The sequence below is a fragment of the Hetaerina americana genome, unplaced genomic scaffold (assembly GCF_022747635.1).
Source record: "Hetaerina americana unplaced genomic scaffold, ioHetAmer1.1.p SCAF_3, whole genome shotgun sequence".
Classification (NCBI taxonomy): domain Eukaryota; kingdom Metazoa; phylum Arthropoda; class Insecta; order Odonata; family Calopterygidae; genus Hetaerina; species Hetaerina americana.
The window spans coordinates 62049473-62062748 of NW_027286874.1; the positions used below are offsets into that span (position 1 = coordinate 62049473).

Below are 13276 nucleotides of genomic sequence, written 5' to 3' on the forward strand. Positions count from 1 at the left end.
GTATGTATACACTTTTATCCGAGCGAAAAATTAAACGCTCAGGTCATGCAAGAAAATCGAAGGCCAGCGTGACTATGGAAAGGGAGAGAGGTAACTAGCGAGAGGCTGATGAGCGTGAAATCCGCAAGGGGGCCTCTGATGACAGGGAATTTAGGTAATAATCGAAAGTGAGCGCGTCATTTCGCGTACGAAAATCGATGCACTGAGCGCATCCAGCGAGGGCAACTCAAATGGGTCGGCCGCGAAAAAAAAGCCTCAGAAAGGAGAGGAGGTGAGGCGGGAAAAGAGGTGAAAGAGAAAGAAGGAGAGAAACGATCAGTCGTGCTCAATCCGATATTCGAGGAGAGAGAGAGGGAGTCGGGGAGGGCTGGGAAAATAGGCGGCCCGTGGGAAGAGGGAAGCCATGCATGCGCAAGAACGTTTAAGCATTCAATAGAAACGAGCACTCTGCTATCGCCACTCTCCGAGTCCCCTCCGGCCGGGTGACCCCTGACGGCGGAGGGTGGACTCCGGTGTCGATGCCGCTCGCGGCCGGGGAGGGAAAAAAACAATAAAGAATTAACGGGCACGACGGGGTTACGAGTGACTGGGAGCTGGTGAAAGGGAGAGCGCTCGGGAAAAGGGCGAAATTTCTCAATTTTTATTATTTCACTCGATTTTTGCAGCAAAGGGAGCGGGGGTTGTGGGATGTAAGGGGAACGCAGGAGTTTAAAAAGGGAGGGGGAGGTATTTGTGAACTCGGGCGCACGGATACGGAGAGATTTTCACGAGAGGCGAAGAAAACAGAGATATAAGGAGAAAGAGGGGTTTGGGAGGGTGGAAGGAAAAAGGTAAACAGGAAAGAGAGTGATTGCGGATTAAAATAGAGGATAGAGAGGTTAGCCTGAGGGAATGTATGCATATAGTTGAATAATTTTTTTTTTAATATTTCATGCACAAGCTTTCCGGAAAGTGAGAAATGAGCGAAAGGAGTGAGGAAAGAGAATGGGGAAATGAGGGATTTCTGTTTGAAGGATCTATAAACCCTTTTTTAAAAAAATGTAATAAAAGAACCGAGAGGGGCAAGGGAAACATCCGAGGTATCATTTTCAGCGATGGGAAGGCACCGACTACCGAGGCCGCGAGGGTACGAAGGAACAGGGTTGGGTTTGAAGGGTAAAAAAAAAGAAAATTTGGGCGTGCGAAGGAAAGGGAACTCGCCGGGAACAATGGTTCGGTTCTCACATCGCTCGCAGGATTTCGGGATAAAGTGGGGGAGGGGAGGGAGATACGAGGAAGGGGCGTTGGAAATACCCCTCGCCGCCAAGTCCGCTGGCGCTCAGCTAAATTTAAAAAAGAGGAAAAATCCATCTCAAAATATGGGATTTTTTTCCGGTTTGAAAGCATAAAAAATATATTTTTTTTAATCATGCGTATTTTTTATGCTTAGCATTGCATATCTTTTTAGGGGAAGATGACAAACTATATCTGAAACTGAAAGAGGGTGGACGAAAATTGCATCGGCAATCACGAATTTTCCCGGAATCTTGTTCGTTAGCGTCGATTACGTAAACGAAGGGGGGATTCAAAGGTAGATTGGAACCAAAATATTGGAGAAGCGATCAACCGCTCCAGCAGAGGGTGAACGCATTCTGCTTGAGTAATTTCACTCTCAAGGTATTTTTCCCCTCTTCTAATACCCCAAAAAATAGACAACGGAGATACTATCCCACACGAACGAACGAGGGATAGTGATTCGTGGCGTCAAGTTCATTCATATATAATATCCATACACTACAAACACATCGTCGTTCAGAATTCATGGAGAAATTTTCCTGGAGTCCTTAAAATGAATGAGACGCGGTAGTTCACTGGGTAGAGTGTCGGACTGCTGACGGGAGGGCCCCGGTTCGGTTACCGTGATTGGCTCGGGGCACCCTCAACTCCACCCAAGCTGTGTGATTTTTCGGGTTCCAGAACTTCCTGGGAAAACGTAAGCAGTGCAGACAAGCGAACAGACCCCCTACCCTACTGTGTGTATTTCGCACGCCGTATAGGGCTTACTACTGGTTGAATTCTATCCTCACCTATTTAACCGACGGCTTTGGGTATATAACGATGGTTGGTTTTCTACTTCATGTGATAGACTCTCAACTCACAAAGGCTCCAAACCGAGGGTGAAGGGTGATGAAACACTAGGCTACGTTCGCATGAAATTTAAATGCATGGTATCAATAGTTTTGGATAAATCGCACTACGATGTCGATCCTCCTACGACTGCGACACAAATGCATAGCACCGAATAAATTTTGGATTGTGCGAATTTCAAGGCTAAATGTCATCAATACGATCCAAAGTTTCCGGCTTGTTGAGGTCAAAGGAATCCATAGTAAAAAAGATATTTTGGCATTTTTCCACGAAATAAAAAGTTTTGATAAGCGACGCGCTCTTCAACTCACAAACCCATTTTCTGGTACAAGGTCTCAGTTTTGCTCCCGAAAATTACCTGATTAAAACATTTTTTACTTGGTGTAAGTGCCCATCTCTCTTTCCTGCTATATTTTATTTCAAATATCAACACTGTCTAGAAAGAAATATCGATACGGAAACGAAACACATTGGATATAGTGGTCAATATCAAACAAAAACTGATAACGCCCACATTAGAGGAGAGAGGGAGGAACGAATAAAATCGAAATACTGCAAATGCTGGGAAATAACAATTAATTTAAGTGGGATGACGTCTATTTCTCACTGCATTGCGTTATACATAGACACTTATGCGACATTAATTTCACGCTGTGAATCCATCATATGTTTGGATCATGATGAAATAATAAAATAATAAGCGAAAGTAACCAATTATAACTTTTCGATTCGAAGTATTGTAGGAAGTGTTAATTTTCACTTCATTTTGTTGAATAATTTGCTTCAGAAATATGAATCTACACTCGTAAGTTTCCTTGTACACTCCTGCGTCTTCAAGTAAAGGTTTGAAATGGCAACTGAAATATTCTCCAAACGATGAATTTCACAATGTAAGACGTCCTAATATATCCCTATATAGTATCAAAACCCCAGCGGAGCGCGGCAGTAACGAAAGGTACTCCTCCACGACAGTTTACAAGGCACCGAACCATGTATGTCAGAGGGATACAAATTTAAATTTCAGGGGAAACATCTTTCGGTCGAATTACCATTACAACAATACCAATTGATAAACGAAGTAACATCGTCGCGAGCAGACCAAAATTTTAGTTCCATAAAACTGTCTTCAATCTATTTTTTCCAGAAACAAACACGCTCGGAACGGTTCACCAGGGAAAAATAATTGATTATTCAAATAATATGCATAGGTACATACTATATTTCTGAAACCAAATGCAGCTTGAATTTTAAAAGGATGCAAAGAGGATATGAGAACTGATTCCGGCAGAGAGACCTCCTCAATCGACGTTAATCAGAGTTCGACCGATAGCTAAATCACGCTCACTGCCAATCCGTCCGCACGATGATTTAAACCACGGCCGTTTAAAGACATGATGGCTTCATGGCTTCCAATAGGATTATCGTCCATCGGAATTTCAAAAATTCATGCCCGCTCCGCAAGCGAATCCCGCTCTCCCGTGGAGATTTCAATTCAACTGCCTCCTCTCCATCTTTTCCCCGCTTTCAAAGGTTGGATTTGAGGTCCATGAATGTTAAATCAACACCCCTGGATAAGCGAATTATATCCTACAAGAGAAATGAAATTTCGTTCGTTAGATTGAAAAAAAAGGTCGGCAAATAACATTGCGAACGCCTGGCCGGGTCAAACCCAAGAGAAGGGTTTATCTTCTTGCTTAAGAGGTAATGCGAGGAGAGCTCTTTGTGAGAAAGACACTTTTGGATATCTGTTCCTCCACAAATTATAACAACCTCTAGCCAACGTTGGTTACATAAATGATAACTACAACAGTTAACGCATAATTAACAGCGAAGATGAAATTTATTTTAATCCGTCCTCTTGTTTTCGGAAGTTGGTCCACTTAAAGGTACACTTTAAGTCCACAGGATTCTTCTCTGCACTCATTAGCACTGTACCACACCGACTTCACCGAATCCTCCAAATATTTAGACATCTGGTTTTTACCTTTAAGACTTTGATTAATTTCCTTTGAACCGTGATACTTACTGAATGTGAAGACTAATCAGTTGTTTTTTCGAAATAATAATTAACACATCATTCATTTCAATAAGTTACATTATGAGGAACCCGTCTCTAATGATGATGATATATTCAATAACAACTTTTTTTTACTTCCCCAATGATTACTTTGAGGACAAGCAAATCATCCTACTGAGGAAACTCTTTTGAAGAAGGATCTTTGTCTCTATATAATCTCTAATTTGCTCTTACGGAAAATAGCATATGGCATCCATAAAATATCGAGCTCCAAATCGTCCCATTGCAATTGGGCCCACGATCTTTCCGACTCGTGCCCTATCTTCAGTCAAATCCTCAGCTAAAAGGCAGCATTTAAGCGAGGTGGGATAGCGTAGGTATAACAATTGGCCGATGAATCTGGGAAAAAGAAATGAGATAAAAATGTATTTTACCAAACGGCGAGGTATTCCATAAATTCAATGAGATTTTACATTTAAAAACGCTGAAATTATCACCAAGAAATAAATCGGGACAAAACGACCCATCGTCGTGCGCTATGATCGGTAACGCAAAGCCAACCAACTCGATGGCGGAAGATGGCAATAGAGAAGACAGAACGAGGGCGTTCCATAATCCAAATGAAGCCGGCAAACGCTTTAAAAATTTGATTGCTTTTCGTTGCGCTTTGGGGCAGGGATTATCACAATACTCTTCCCCTTTCATCCGGAAATGAACGAAATGCAGGAAAGATTCAAAAAGACAAGAATTTTGGAGGGCGAGGTTTGGATTTGTCCACCAGCGACAGTGAAAGGTTTGCCGACATTATACGGAACGACCAATTAAAAAGCTGATAGTTTCCTATTAAGTGGATCCCAAGATAACGCAGCACTTATGCGAATAATGGACAACATATGGCGCACTAAGCTCAGGGCTGCTGCTTACCCATAGAAAGCTATTCGACATAACTGGAATGAAACATTTTGGGTAATGTATGAATAAGTCGTACTTAGAACCTGAAATGGCCTCCGCTTTCAGGTGGAGTTTGCAGTGCAGTTTTCACGAGCACCGTTAGTACTTAAAAGAAAGATGGATCGACTCGTTAAGCAAAGGGTCCATTAAATTTATTAACCGTAAATTACAGCAGAAATTGGGGTAATGTTAGTAATAAAAAATTGTTGATCGATCACACAAAGAGGATGTAATATTTTTACAGCTCAATGTATATTTATGCAGGCATAATTATTAGATTATAATAAGAGGGCACACGAAAAAGCGAAATGTTGTCTATCAAAGGAAGAATTCGATAAACTTTTCTAAGACAACGACAGGTTTATACACATATGATGTGGTTTATACCGTATGAGTTTTAGGATATTTATATTATAAGTGGTTTTATGTAGCCATTTCATGAATAAATTGATACCATAATTAAGGCAGTAAATCTGGTCTCACTGCTAACAGAACTTATCAGATATATATAAATTGAGCAAAACCTTTTTTAATAAGATCACACCCTTTTTCCCACTTCAGTGCTGGAGTAACTAACCACACGCCACCCGAGCTCGGAGTTGTGATACACCGGTCCACCAAACCGACGACTCTTATCCTTTCCACGCAGGACAGGATCACTGAAGACATATTTCTTTACTTATGTTTCACTCTTGATCATCAACACGCAATGACACGCTCCTCATGGGAAAATTACATTTGCACGAAAAGAATATGATGATAGTAAGATAAGTGTTCACAAAAATAAAACTCTTCCAACAAGGTTCGAATTGAAATGCTGTTCCTGAATTTGAATCACTTATTGGCAACCAATAACGTTTGACTGGTTTGGAATTTTCATTCGAAATAAATTTTGCATATATTTTGTACGCAATCTACCGCTTTGAAATTGGATTATAATTTTCCCAAGATAAATAAACGTCGTACTAACTTTTAATGCTCCTAAGCAAACTAAATCGCACATATAGCGAACCTACACTTAATACACTTGTGCAATAATACTTCTCACCAGACTTTTACCTACGCTCTCTCTTCTCCCCCCCCCCATCCCCGCTTACCCAGAAGAACTTTTCCTTCTTTAAAGGCATACTGTTTCTGAGGATCCTCGACACATAATATCACTTTTATGCTTGTAATGTTTCCATCGATCCCATCCTCTCGTTCATCACGCCTAACTTTTATTTCCTGTCCTCTCATTCAGATCCTGCTCATTTTTTTCCATTCCTCTCCATAACAACATCCCAAAAACTTCAAATCAATGCTTGTCCTCTTTCTTCAAGGACTATACGTAAAGCATCCTTCCAAGCACTGGGTAAACATAATTTTATGTTTTCACCCGAATTCCCAGTCATCAGTTCCCTCCTTATTATAAATAATTCCAACATTAACGACATTTTTCTCTCATTCTCTCAACTATGGTCATTTCCGCTAAAAATGCGAATTTGCTCCACCATGCGTCTTCCTTTTGCTTTAGCGTTCACCTCGGCCTTCCTTGAGATCCCATTACTTTCGTTCTCTAGTGATATACACACACACACACACACACTTGACTGACTAACAAACTAGATTTATAAACCGCTATCCATCATCTCACTTAACCTGTACTCTGCCAACTTCCCCCTGCCTTTACCGTGCCTCCCATGACTTATCAACGGAGCAAAATCTTCCAAAAAATACACACAACGGCTGAAGTCCCGCTCCCATACCTACCGACCACCCTTGCCCATCATTATTTTCGCTCTGCTACACCTTCTTTACCGTTTTGATCCAGGTGGAGAATTCGAAGAGAAGGCATATTCTAAAGAGAATATGGTAATAGCAATACATAAAATGTTAACTTTTTCAATATTTTTTAATGTGTGCACTGTGCTCTTATTATGAAAACCTCTTCATTATATTCATCATCTGCTTTCCATCAGTATTCTTCTTAAATCCAAAACCAATACACAGGTAGGGAGTTGTTTTCATAGATTTCCATCCAGTGATAGTGATTCAAAATACTACTTTCACGTGATATCAATTTATGATCATATCGCTATACCATCCACTGCTTTATTCTGACAAGTTAATCCATTTATTAAAGAGAAAAATAATGTCTCTAAGTCAATTTCTGTGTTAGTGGACCCATTGACGTTTTCATTATTCTGCCTCTCGTGACAAACGTCCTACATTCCATACACTTTCACTTTTACCTAAAAAGTAATCAGCTCACTGACCCAAATTATCGCGAATTGTAGACTTAGGGGGAAATAAAATGGATAAATAGTCTATTGCAAAGGGTCTTCTGCCTCCCCAAATATCATGCTCATTTCATGACGGCTCCGCAAAATAAATAAACATAATTATTTAATTATAAAAAGTAAAAAATGCAATAAGGTAAAATAGATTTTAAATAAATTCAATTTCCTAAAGGATAAAACAAGAGTAAAAATCGCAAAACCAGGATAAGGGTTACGAGAAAACGAGAGCTGAGCAAGGACAGGAAATGGCATTTATCCAACTTTCCTCTTTCCCTCTCTCCGCCTACTGTTTCTGAAAGGAGCCTTATTTTTACTCGTCGATTCCGGGCTTTTACGACTTCAAAACGAACCAGTGATCACGAAATAAATTGCGGAAGGTATTGACAGAGAAATGAAAATTTATAGAAATAAAAGTTTTTTCGAGCTCGCTACAAACGCCCTTGACACGATGGCCGACGCGCGCACTTACTCCCACACGGTAAGCGAGTAGCTATCCTCACACCACTTGAAAGGCGAGAGAAAATTATTGCGGAAATATAAGCACAACCACGTATATCTAAAGCGGGGAACGTGGCCGCAATGCTAAATAAATACTAGATCTTGAAAAGCGTTCCTGTCTCTGTTCATAAGTACCCACATGCGGTACTTATTAACATGAATGATAATTCCGACTCAGACGCGACTCCCAGAGAGAGTTCGCAAGGAAATTTTCCAAACCCTCCGAGCATTAACTAAGAACATTTCCTCTAATCTCGTTAATTCTCTTATAATGATGAATTGCCATCAAGAGCTTATCAACGCGCACGGGTAAAAAAAGGAATGTTTCGCTGTTTTACTTGCGCATACAAAAATATGGATATTTCATCACGGCAAATTTAGAGGACTCAGACCAACACCAACCACATTGTAGAGCGTAAATACATTTAGCGTTTCGCTTGGAGATTCTCACCGCCCTCAAATTAATCGCGGGAACACACGAAATCACATCCCGATACTGTAAACAAGGGAAACGAATGAGGTGAAATGGCAAAATTAAACAATATTTCCTCCGTCGAAAAACTAGACTCATCATCAATTCCAGCAACGCTCCTCCCTTCCCTCACCCCGCCCTCCAGGCATCCACCCTCCCCCCTCCAGGCCGCGACCGTAAATCAGTTCAGCTGTCAGAACGGAATCCCAGGGACCATGAATTACCCTCCGAAACCCGCGCAGCCCCACCTCCCAACCAAAAGAGATAGCAAAACACAGGAGGATGCAATCCGGAGAGAGAGAGAGAGTAGGGTAAGGCGAGAAGAGTTTAGTCGAGGGAACACAACGGCAGAGAAACATCGCGGGGAATGCCCGTGTGTGTGTTGTTGCCGAGAGAGCGCGCTGGAGAACCTCTTGAAAACGCCCCCGGCAGGCACCCACGCGTTCGCAAGGGGGAAATGGAGGGAAGTGGGGGACCTGCCCCCACCCTCCCCAACCTGATTTCCCGCCTCCTGGAAGAACCATACTCATTCTAAACCCTTTCTCCGCCAAGTGCCCTATATAAACGCCACGCCGTCGTCGTATTAAAGAACGTGCCGGAAATTTTCTGGAGCCCTCGGGAGTGTTTTCAAGAACGACTCATAAACCTTCCGCGCGCGTACACATATGGCGAGGTCAAAGAAAAGCGAAACCGCCTCTTTCCCCCCCCCCCCGGGGGGCGACTTATGGACCACCACCGTCAAACCCTGCCCCACCTCCGGCCTGGGGAGGGTGGTGGAGACGAAAAGAGGGGCGGATGTTGGAGGGAGGACACTCCCGTTGTTGGCGTTGCGTGGGCGCTTCATGGCTTTGTTCGCTCTCTCCCGACCACGTAACTCTCTTTCGCTCTTTCCTCCGCGATGAGAGAGGGGGCTCCGCCACGGAGGAATAGGGCGTAAAATGCATAAAATACCAGGGTTCAGGATGGCACAAAATTCCTTCATCCGACACCAAGCCCGCAATCCCTTTCCCGTCCAACCTCCTCTCTACATCTCGATCCATATCTCGAATTCCGCCATTCCCTTGCCGCTAATGGCGAAGAGACGTTGATGAAGACGCAAATCTGTCAGGCTCGAATGGGTTTGCTTACTCTACAGAAGGGGGCGAGGCGAACGAGCAAAACAGGATGCGTCATTGAGGGCAGTAGTCGGCAATTCTGGCATTAAAGACCCGGAAAATGAAGAGAAAAAAAAGAGAAAGGGAGAGTGGGTGGCAGGGAGGAGAAGCTCCCATCAACACTCCTGTAAAAAAAAGGCAGAGATTGGGGGGGTGGGAATAAAGAAGAATCGCGCTGTGGATGAAAGTAAGAAAGAAGGACGAGGGCCGGGGAAAAGAGAGATCCCCAGGGCTTCCCAGGGAGAGTGGGCGGGAGAGGGAGTTGACGAAAAAATAGGAACGCAAAAAGACGAGGGGAAAAAACGACCTCTGCCCACCCACCTCCGTAAGAAAGCCATCCTCCTCTTCATCCCCCCTCCCTCTCTCTCTCTCTCAGCCCACGCCGTCCACCGATATCTCGGGAAAAAACCACTCTTGGGGGATTTGCTTGTAATTTCCCACCGCAACACCATCAGCACCATATTTCCCTCGCCGCACGCGGCCTTTTCATTTCGACCCCTCCCCGACTCACAAATGGTCCGAAGAGGAACTTCCAAACAGCCGCCATAGTAGGATCGGTAAATCAATGCCTTACAATACCAAAGGTCGCAACATCAAATATCGCTCTTGGAATCGATGCCGAATTTGCTCTATGATCGGTCATTTCCACCGCGGGAAGTGGTTGGGTCGTTTTATTTAATTCATAGAGTTAAAATAACACTTGGGGGCTGCGCAAATGGAAGGAAGGCTACCATAGGATGATCGGAGGTCGAATATTAAAAAAATAGACCTTGAAGTCGTAATGGAGAAAAGTACGGATGGAAGAGTACTAAAATTAAGGCAAGACTATGTTTCAGGAGGAAAAACCGCAGTATCTCTAAATTTCTGGATTAATGATTCCAATAATCCACGAATTCCACTGGAATAATTCAACATGGCAAATCCCAATTGGTCGGCACGCAGAGTCAAAAATGCTCAGAAAAACCCCGAACACTACGCACTTTTGTTCCAACGAAATTTCGACTCGGGAAAAGGCAAAAGTATTTAGTTTCTCGTGCTCCAAAAACTGACCATTTAGTAGAGATTAAACCATTTACCTGAAAACTCTGCTATCATAGGACTACGAGTATCCATGGTGGGATGCAAATTCACAAATTTTGACAAGTGCATATGAAAAGTATTTTACCCGAAAACGCAGCGGGTGGACGGGATGGACAATCAATCCAAGTTAAAACACTGAAGCCCATCAATCCGCAAGTAGTTCGAAATGAAAAATCTGGGCGTAAATTTTGCGGAGCACATAAAAACGAACAGAAACAGCAACCCTAATATGGGTAAATGATCGAGAAAAACACACGTCCGTTCCAATGAAATAATCACAACGAAAAAACAAATGAGAATGATGAAAGATCAACATTTTCTTCTTTCTGATCGGAAAGAGTCGCTAATACCCTCGCGGTGGTTCCATGAGGGTAATAACTATCCACATTATCTACTTTTTAGTCAAACTTAACATTCGATACGCACACTGACTTTCTGTGCTGGATTGCGTATGGCTGCCAAGTTATTTCTACCATTTTGCCAGATTTTCGACGCCCCAAATTACGTCGAGGTAAGCTGTTTGTGAATGAGGCCAAGTTTCACGTCTTTTACGGAATTTTAACGCGAAATGGGAACATGATTCAGCAACGCATACAGCTTTGCGACCCATTTTCAAGTCTCTCGCGACCGACCAACGGGCGGCGACTACATCCCGACCCCAGCGCCGAATGATGCGAAGAAGGCTAAAGATTTCCTCAGCCTGACTCTCTAAAGCAAGGCTCAAATCCAACCACCCTCTCCAAGATCCACCGAAAATATTTGGAAGGAATGAAAGAAATAAGTAAACTTGTGCCCTTGTTTCTAAATTAAGCTTAAAGGAAGTAAATAAAAATGTACTTCTCGTGCTCATTTACGGGAGAAATGGTCCATTGTGCCGAGGATTTATAACTCGGGAGTTCACAGCCAAAGTCTCCGGGTACTAGAGCATCCGGGACCATGGAGGCTCCCGGTGCAGGACAGTAGTAATTCCTTTACTGGCCAAAACTAGGCCAGAGACAAAATAAGTAGCACGAAGCAAGTTGGAAGGTATAAATTAAAGAGTAAACCGCCGGAGAGAAATAAACTTGAAAAGCACAAGGAGCTCACAGATAAAAGGAATGGGAGAAGGCGATAGTTTGAGATAGTGAAAAATAGGGAAGTAAGAGGGAGGAATGAAAAATGTGTTGAAAGGAAAGAGGGAAGTAGATCCTCTTCGGAAGTCTCCCAAACGTGTGCGGCGGAGGGAAGGTATTCCTGATAATTCTTATGAATGATTTCCAGCTGCATATTTAACTTTTAATATACAATTATACAACAGGGGCATTTAGGATAGCAGTGGGGTAAGAAAGTTTTAAACGGAATAATTTTACGCAAGCGTTGGTAAATTATACAGGCAATCGAATGAAAACAAAAGCGCTTGTGGGTTTTTAGAGCTATATTTTACTACCTCCATTCCCGTTAAATTTGAATATATCCTGGAATAATGAGGCGCCAAAAATTTGGTGACAAAAATCGTAATTACCTCTCTCCGCATCAACTTTTCATGAAGAAATTTAAAATTAAAGCGGAAGCGATTGGAAAAAAACGGAAAACGGATATGTATCATCGTGAAAAAATATTTACAAAATTAAAACCAAACAAAACGAGATAAACATTTTCATCGTCATTCAAAGCAAGTTCGTCACTTAAATACGAAAAAATGAAATCGAAACGAAAAATTAATAATTTATAGTTACTGCGGTACATTCTTCCGACCAGTTTACCGAGGAAATTTTAAATGCTTTAAGCTATTCATTACCTAACCTATGAAAGAATTGGTCGCCCTATCCTTCTGCAGTGAATGTAACACTTTATTTTTAAAAAGCAACTAAGGCACGCCTTGTCCCAATTTTTTTAGGCAATAAAATATAAAGCAATAAAAAATGTGACTAAATTAATTACACCCGCTGCTTGTCCTTTGATGGAAATAATAGCAGAAGAAGCTCAAGTAGTGAATGAATTGACGTCCTACGATGGCTCATGTAACTCAAAACCGTATGAACAAATTTCAACACAGAAACCTGCATCATAATACAAGCAGCTGGTACGACAACCTTCTGAAGAGGGCTTCGAACATACGCGTGCCGAGGGTCGAAGTACAGCAATACACAATCGGTCCCGTACGATACTAGAACCATGCTGGCAAACCAAAGTTCGTCGTAACGGGAAAATTCCATTAAGGCCTTTTGAAAAGTCCGCCCATGTTAGGAACTGAATGGCCCAGAGAAACAAAATGACGAGGCAGAGCGAAAAATTAGTCAAAAAGTTTCGCATTAGTAAGTGTCTCATTGTCGGTGTCTCATCATCCAGAGCACCTAGCCTACGTGGCGAGAAAGACTAATTATCCATTCAATAGAGCCCAGCGAAACATTCCAGAAAACTCTTACATGCATGTCTAGAAATTTGCGAAGGTGTACATGTGGAAGAATACCTACATTTAAGGAGAAAAGCTAGCATCCTTCATAATAGACGTACAGAAACCTACCGTATGATAAAATCCTAGTCCCCGGCGGGAGAGGTCGGTGGCAGGAATACGTAGGTTTCGCCCAGGAAAGACAAAGGGAGAAGCAAGAAGACCGCAAAAAAGAAGGAAAGTGTGATTAGAAAAGAAGAGAATGGGAGGAATACCCAGATAGATTGGGGTAGAAAAGGGGTGATTAAAATTAGCGAGTGCATTCGG

The 13276-nt window shown here is 42.4% G+C and overlaps 1 protein-coding gene across 1 annotated transcript in view; it reads right to left on the reverse strand.

The window, feature by feature from the left end:
* The window catches only part of Mcr (macroglobulin complement-related), a 559952-nt gene that overhangs the window by 468060 nt on the left and 78616 nt on the right, over positions 1-13276 (reverse strand). The gene's annotated exons all lie outside the window — the stretch shown is intronic.